Raw genomic sequence first — 7,407 nt, forward strand, 5'->3', positions numbered from 1 at the left:
GGAGTGGCAACTCCCGGCTTCACTTTCTCCCTCTCTCCGCGCGGGCCTCGGTGGCGTTGCTGCCAGCGCCCGGACTCCAGGGTTGCCCGCAGCAGTTCTCACCCGTTTCCATGGAGAACCCCCCAAAGCAGAGGAGGGTGATGGCGCCCCTCCCCCGGAGTCCGGGGCAAACGCTTTAGCCTGCCATTCTTAACTTTCTTTTAAGTTGCAGGTTTTATCTTAAACATTCCTGGCCGTTTGCATCCTGCTCCATCCCATGCCTATTTGTTTTAATATCAAATAATGGTTTTCCTACCGCATCCTCAGGTAAAAATGTTAGTCAGGGAGGGGGATGTGTTGCGTTTAACCTGTGGCTTCCAGGACTCCCTGGCATACCTTCTCGAATCTTCTAGATATCTTTTCCAGTCTGAAAAGCATGCTTTTAAGGGGGTCTACAAGTTTGGGGAGAGAGTCAATTTGGAGAAACCTACATCTCAATCCTTCAAAGAACATCCTTGTTTCTTTACGGGGCACTCAGCACCCAATTCATCCAAGGTTCCTCCTTTGTCCCTTGCCTTTTATTAGTCTGCTTAATTCCACCTCCCCACCCTGCATTCCACCTGGAGCCCCTGACCCAGTTACTAAGACCCGGTCGGGGGTCTCATGGGGGTGGGGATGGAAGGAAGGCGTGTTTTTGTTGGAAATGCCAACAAAATATTGCCCGAGATACACTTATCCTAACAAATTATTTGTTGTTTATCTGAAATCCAAATTTAACTGGGCATCCTTATTTTTATTTGCTAAAGCTGACAACTCTAGTTGGAATGCTCAGCCTTGAGCATGCCTGTGCTGGTCAAGAGCGGATCAGAGGCACCTACTGGGAGCTGCAGAATGAAGGACATTAGCATCTCTTAAACTGCTTCCTTATTCTTAGCGTGATTCTAGGAAGGCACTTTCACAGTAGGGGACTTGAGAACACGGCACTCTGGGATCAGAATGACCTCGGTTCAAATCTCAATTCCACCACGGGTTAGCTGTGTGACCTTACACAAGCGACTGAGCTTCTCTGGGTCTCAGTTGGCTCACTTGTAAAATAGCATCTGGCACACTGTGCTAGGGGTTAAAGGAGATAATACTCCTGAAGCTGTACTTAGTACATAGTAATTGCTCGAAAAGTGGTCTCAGGTTTAGTTATACTGGGACAGATCCAGGTTTTGTGGGACCTGAAGCTTATGAAATTTGGGGGACTCTCTTTAAGAAAAGGAAAGCAAAGTTATAAATACAAAATTAGACACATAAATGCAAATGAGGGGCCTGAAGCTTACCCCTCTTTAACACCATGGTAAGTCCACCTCTGGCTCTAATCAGTGATGATCAAACTGCAGGTCAGTATCCATTAGAAGGTTGGTTGGGAAACCAATTTCAATGATCAGGACAAGTCTTTCTTTCTTTCTTTTTTATTTTATTTATTTATTTTTAATTTTTTTTGTGGTAGGCGGGCCTCTCACTGTTGTGGCCTCTCCCGTTGCGGAGCACAGGCTCCGGACGCGCAGGCTCAGCGGCCATGGCTCACGGGCCTAGCCGCTCCGCGGCATGTGGGATCTTCCCGGACCGGGGCACGAGCCCGTATCCCCTGCATCGGCAGGCGGACTCTCAACCACTGCGCCACCAGGGAAGCCCTATTTAATTTATTTATTTATTTAGTTTTTTTAAAAAATAAATTTATTTTTTTATTTTATTTTTTTATTTTGGGCTGTGTTGGGTCTTCATTGCTGCACGCGGGCTTTCTCTAGTTGCGGCAAGCAGGGGCTACTCTTTGTTGCACTGCACGGGCTCTAGGCGCGTGGGCTTCAGTAGTTGTGGCTCTCAGTAGTATGGCACATGGGTTAGTTGCTCCGCGGTATGTGGGATCTTCCCTGCCCAGGGCTCGAACCCGTGTCCCCTTCATTGGCAGGCGGATTCTTAACCACTGTGCCACCAGGGAAGTCCCAGTTAGTTAGTTTTTGAGAAATAGAATGGAATAGAAGATTGACTACAGGTAAGTGGGGTAAGGACATGTGTGTCCTGGGTGATGAGGTACAATGGATTTATTCTTTGGATTATAGTCATGAATGTTCAAGAAATAGTGCTGTGTATGGGGACACAGTGGCCCTTCGGGATGGGCATCAATATCCCTATTTTCTCTAGGGTTAGAGTTAGAGTTAGGATGAGGGTGAGGGGCAAGGAAACGGAGGCTCAAACACGTTAAACAATTTGCCCAAGACATTCTCAGGGCTAATGAGGGAAAAGGTGAACAGCCAGCAAAGCCAGCCCCTCACCCTCACCCCATCACCCAGCCCAGGACCTAGTCAAGGTGCTGCTCAGACACACAGCCTCTCAGCCCTTCAGGGAGAGGAGACGCGCTCTGGCTCCAAGAGTCACTTGCTGGTCGCACACTGAAGGACTTGCACTGGGCGCCCAAGCTTGAGGCTTCAAGAGACCATCAGGGTCTTAGAGTCAGGGTTAGAGATGTCCTGTCTCCCCCGGGCCCCATGCTCCCTGCCATTGTGTTGGGAGGGCTTGTCGTGTCGGGAAAGCTGCTGTGATGGCATCCTTTCCTGAGTCCCCTACTCGGTGCCACCGTCTGTCCTAGAGCCACACTCCTCATCTCACTGAGTCCTCTGGCGGGGTGTTATCTTTCCCCATCTTGCAGAAGAGGAACCCCTTGGATCCCGAGGTAACTGAGCCATGAGACTTTGGCTTTATCCATTCGGCTCCAGAGCCCGGAATCAAGGGTGCATGAACCCACCCTCCCTGCGGGTCCCTGCACAGGAGTCAGAGGGGGGTCCTCCAAGAAATCCGGGCAACTACTGGTCCCTCGCTCCACAAAGATCCCGCCTCCCCACCCCCTACTCCTGCCTTGGCCAGACAAGCCCACCCTCTCCCGCATCCCAGATCCCAGCAGGCAACTTGGTCTGGAGACAATGCTCAGTCCTAGATGGCTGCTTAGGGAGGCGGAGCCAGTGGGAGTGGGGGCTGGAGTGGGGATGGGGGAGGAGCGGGGGTCAGAACTCACGCCCCTGGAGGAGGCTCCAGCGGGGCTGAGTTTCCCAAAGAGAATGAACCCATTCAGAGCCAGGAAGGAAAGGGAAAAAACCTTGTCTGGCATTTGACAAGAGGAAGGGGGGCAGGGGTGGGAGCTGCTGATTCGCTTCTCCCCTCAACTGCCCCTCCAGCAGGGCCTGCCAGGGCAGCCAAGGAAAGGGGATATCTGAGGGACAAAGGCGGCGGGGGTGGGGGGGGTAGGGGGGTGCCCTCGGGAGGAGAAGGAAGGGGGCCAGGGAGACAGACAACTGCAGAGGAAAGGGGTGGCAGTACACCAGAACTGCTGAGACGACCTTTGGGTGGCAGGTGCTGGGTCTGCGGGCAGTGGAAGTGACTGCTGGCACTGAAGAGTCAGGAAGGGGCCCTGGCTTAGGGAGGTGACCTTGGGGGGTCAACAGGCTGGGGTGTGGAACCAGCGGCCTGTGAAATGCCAGTCAATCATTGACCAGCCCCCGAGACTGGGGGCACAGGAGGCCGTGTGTGTGTGTGTGTGTGTGTGTGTGTGTGTGTGTTGGCACCAGAGTCTCCTCCTCTCTGCCTACCTCACCAGCCAGTCTGCGGTCAGAGGATTGAAAACAAACAGAAAATGGGAGGAGATGCGGTCCACAGTCCGAGGTCCAGGCCACAAACTGGGGCCTACCCCACAAGGCCTCTAGTATGGGGCATAGTTTGCTGGGGAAGTGTCTGTATTAATTAGTTAGTTGGAAGGAATACCCTGAGAGTAGGCACAAGGCCTCTCTGGGGCCACAGGAGAGTAATCTAGAAGCTTCTGATAAGAAAATCTGTCCTTCCTAAAGGTGGCCTTTTCAGAACACTTGCAGCCTAACCTCTGGGAGGCCCCTCTGTGGGCCCAGGATTAGCCCCAGTCCCCAGGTTAGCAAAGGAGCAGGGCCCAAAGGGCACAGCAGACACGTTAGACCCTGAGCGTGCTGACTGCCTCCCTCAGCCGCTCACCCTCGTCTCAGGAATGCAGGCCCAAGGCCTGCATAGTTCGCCTTCCTCCATCCCTAGGCTGCTTGTGCTCTGGGCCTCACCTGGCTTTAATGCCTGTGCGTGAAGCACCGGGGCCGTCCATCTTGGCCTGCGCACACGCAGCGGTCACGCTTTGTGACCCCGTGTCCTGTGCTGTCGGTGTGTTTGTGCCGGCTGCTCACCATGTGTCCTTACTTTCTCTGGGGGTCTGTCCTCAGACAGTAGCTGGGCCGTGCGGCCTTGAATAAGGCTTCACCTTGCCATCTGAAATATGAGAGAGTTGGACTGAATGGTCCCTGGTCACAGTGTTTTAGGATTTGGTGTGGGGGTCGTGACCCTTTCAACCCCTACACTTGTCCCTTGAAAGCCCCATTGAGTCATCTGTTTGGCAGATTCCAGATCCCTTGTTTCACAAGCACTGGGACTTCCTGCTCCATTCAAGCCTTCAGGACCCCAAGCTCACCCCACTTGCTGCTGTAGATACAGACCGCTGGGGTGTGAATGAGGACACTCTTGCCTCTGGCTTTTGGTTTGGGGAAGAGGAGGCTAGGAAGCTTCCAGAAGCATAAAGCTAGGGCAGTCATGAAATCCTGATCTGGGGGGACAATTCCAGTTTCAGATGATTTCATTCATGTTTATGCCTGCCTTTCTTTGCCCTTTCCATCCAGTCACCTTTAAGATCTATCAATCTTCCAATACATCTAAGCTTTTCCCACCACCAGTCTAAGCCTCTGTCATTCCTCAGAGATGAAAGCGCTGGCCTTTGGTCTTCGTTCTACAGCTCCTGCACCCTTTCAATCTGCCCCCTTTTCCCCCACAATACCAAAGTAAATGTTTTACTATCATTCAAAAAGATACATGCACCCCATGTTCATAGCAGCACTGTTCACAATAGCCAAGACATGGAAACAACCTAAATGTCCATCAACAGATGAATGGATAAAGAAGATGTGGTTGGGCTTCCCTGGTGGCACAGTAGTTGAGAGCCTGCCTGCCGATGCAGGGGACACGGGTTCGAGCCCTGGTCTGGGAAGATCCCACATGCCGCGGAGCAACTAGGCCCGTAAGCCACAACTACTGAGCCTGCGCGTCCGGAGCCTGTGCTCCACAACGGGAGAGGCCACGACAGTGAGAGGCCCGCGTACCGCAAAAAAATATATAAATTAAAAAAATAAATAAATAAAAATAAAAAAGTAAATGTTTTAAACATAAATCAGATCATTTCATTCGCTTTGGTGCTAAAACACCTCCTAATGGCTTCCCATTGCCTAAACTCTTCCCTGTGACCCGAGACCTTCTAGAATCTGGTCTCTGGCCTTTGCTTCAGGCTCACAGCCTTCCACCCATGCAGCCTTCTTTTCTATTTTTCAAAGATGCCAAACTTGCTCCTGCCTTAGGGCCTTTGCACTGGCTGTTCCCTCAGCCTAGAACAATCTGCCCCCAGGTGTTAGCAGGGCTGGTTCCCTCTGGTCATGAGAGTTTCAGTTCAAATGTCACTTTCTCAAAAAGTCTCTGACCACCCAATCCAACGTAGCCTCCACCTCCCTCCCCACTCCCTTGCCCTCCCTCCCTCACTTACGTTGTTATCCAATTATATAACTCAATGCTTGTGACTACATGAAGGTTTTTTTTTTTACATTTTCTCTTTCTTTTTAACTGATGACATACACAGATGGCAGAAACTTTTCGAAGTACAAGAATAAAAAATATCCCTCACTTCCCCATCACCCAGACACACAATTCCCCTTCTCCCCAGAGACAACAATTATCTCCACCTTCTTATATATCTTTCTAGATACAGTCTCTAAAATAACAAACATAATATATACTCTTATTTTTCCTCACATGAGGTGATGTGTAAACACACACACAGACACACACACAGACACACACACTGTTCTTATACTTACCAAAACTATCATGAAGACTTTTCTATGTCAGGACATTATAAATCTGCCCCGTTCTTTTTGGGTTTTTTTTTGGCTATGGAAGATAATGTACAATGCTACCATGGACAGCTTTGTACTTACCCCATTTTGCACTTATGTAGGTATACCTAGAGATTGTGTAGCTATACCTAGGAGAGAAATTGCTGGTTAGAGAGTCTATGTAAATTACTGGACTAGAGGGTATGTATATTTTACACAGTGCTAAATGATCCTACCTAGTGATCATATCAATGTGCCTTTACATTAGCAGTGAAATTATCTTAGTCTTTTATTTGGTACTCATTTATTGTCTGTCTCCCTCCTCTGACCATGAGAAGGATGGCACCTTGTTCATCACTGTCCCCAGAGACTTGCACATCGTAAACTGCAATACATATCTGATGAATTAGGAACCCTCATTGTAGACTATCTTCCAATTTTTATTCTAAGAATATGGTCAGTTTGCCTATGAACCATCAGCACACTATAATGTTTGCTTTGTCTTTCTCCTCCCTGGACTGGGCAGTATTTCTGATTCACCTATTTTTTTCCTAGTGCAATGGCTGACACCCAGCAGGGCTCAGTGAGCCTGAGTTGAAGGAATGAATCAATGCCTTTGCAGGCTGTGAGTCACATAAGAAACCAAATGCAAGGTAGGAAGCAGATTAAGCTGAGGGGGCTCTGTGGGGAAGGAAAGGAGGGTCTCTGTGTTGAAAAGTGGGGAGATGGAGAAGCCTGGTAATTGTGTAGGGCTCTTCTGGCAGGCAAAACTCTCAAGAGATGTCCCAGAGAAACAACACCTCGTCTCCCACCAGGACAACATGGCAGAGGTCTCCACCGCCCTCTCCACCTCTAACATAGGATTGTTTTCTGCATCAGGTAGCCATGAGTTTTCAAGGACCTATGAAACGTTTGAGACATGAACAAATTTTCAATGTTAGCTCCAAAATACGATAAGAAAACTACAAAAAATTAATATTTATTCAAAATGTACAAAATGTAACAATATGTCAACTATTTACAGCAACTCAATTCAACTATATGTAGTTACTTATACATTTCTTTAATGTGGGTGTTGCCACATTTTAGTATGTTTGATATAATATAGGATGAGGCTTCCAAAATTGGAACCTTAAAAGTTTTAAAAGAGCTCTATTTCTACCTTGGTTTTCTCTCAAAGGGAGAATTCCTGCTTTGTCCGTATTTCATCCTCTTTAATCCTAAATTTCCCCACCTTTAAATGGGGATCCTCATAAAAAGGTTCATCCAAGCGTTATAGTAAGGACAAAATAAAATAATGTATTATAAAAGAACTGATCTGTCATACAAAATTGTAAATAACCTATACTTCAATTAAAAACTAAAAAATAAAATTTTAAGATAAAAAAACAATGGGGTGGCGGCGGCTGAGACGACAGCGGTGGCAGCGGCGACGGCGGCTCTG

This window comes from Mesoplodon bidens, assembly GCF_964165515.1.
Source record: "Mesoplodon bidens genome assembly, chromosome: 19".
Taxonomy (NCBI): domain Eukaryota; kingdom Metazoa; phylum Chordata; class Mammalia; order Artiodactyla; family Ziphiidae; genus Mesoplodon; species Mesoplodon bidens.